The following is a 1,079-nucleotide window of genomic DNA, read 5'->3' on the forward strand; positions in this document are numbered from 1 at the left end:
AGGCACTCATACAGATTGTGCAGGATTTGATTAAGGTGGGAGTAGTGGAGGAAGTCCCCTATAATGTCTGCAACAGTCCTATTTTACCCATTTTGAAGAAAGATACCGATACCAGGGTTTATCTTTTTAAGGGAAGTGAATAAGATAGTGATACCTCAGTATCCAGTGGTTTCTGATATCACGACGTTACTCACTCTGGTCCCGCCAACGGCAACCACATTTTCAGTTATTGATTTGAAAAATGCTTTCTTTTCAATTCCTATTCACCCTGATAGCCGATACCTTTTCGGTTTTACTTTGAATAATAGGTCTTATAGATTTTGTAGAGTCCCTCAGGGTTATACAGAGAGCCCTAGTATTTACAGTCAAGCATTGAAAAGACAATTGGATTCCTTTGTTCTGCCTGATGGTGTCGCCCTTATACAATATGTCGATGACATCTTGTTGGCGGCCGACACTCCTGAGCTGTGTGAGAAGTGTACGTTATCCTTGCTTTCCTTTTTGGCATCGCACAATCACAAAGTGTCGAGAAAGAAATTGCAATTTTGTAGACCAAAGGTGACTTATTTGGGTCACCTTTTGTCTAAGGAGGGGCGTGCACTTACACCAGATCGTATTCAAGCAATTTTGGACACGCCAGTACCTTCCACACAGAAGGATGTGCGTGCATTTTTGGGTCTTGCTTCTTTCTGTAGGCAATGGATATTGGGGTGTTCACACATAGCTAGGCCATTGTTAGCACTCTTGACAAAAGACACTCCGATTCCTCTTCCATGGTCAAATGAGTGTGAAATTGCTTTCCAGGAATTACGACAAGCCCTTTGTTCAGCACCAGTGTTAGTTACCCCTGATTATACGAAGCCCTTTTCAATGTATGTGCATGAGAAAGATGGATGTGCATTATCAGTTTTAGTGCAGATGCACGGCGACAAGCAGCGCCCTTGTGCATATTTTTCGGCAGTACTTGATCCTGTTGCCAGAGCATTACCAGGGTGTTTTCGCTCGGTTGCGGCGACAGCTGTGTCAATACGCCAAAGCGAGGGAATTGTGTTATCTCACAAACTGTTGGTATTAGTTCC

Source organism: Triturus cristatus, chromosome 3_1 (assembly GCF_964204655.1).
Source record: "Triturus cristatus chromosome 3_1, aTriCri1.1, whole genome shotgun sequence".
Lineage (NCBI taxonomy): Eukaryota > Metazoa > Chordata > Amphibia > Caudata > Salamandridae > Triturus > Triturus cristatus.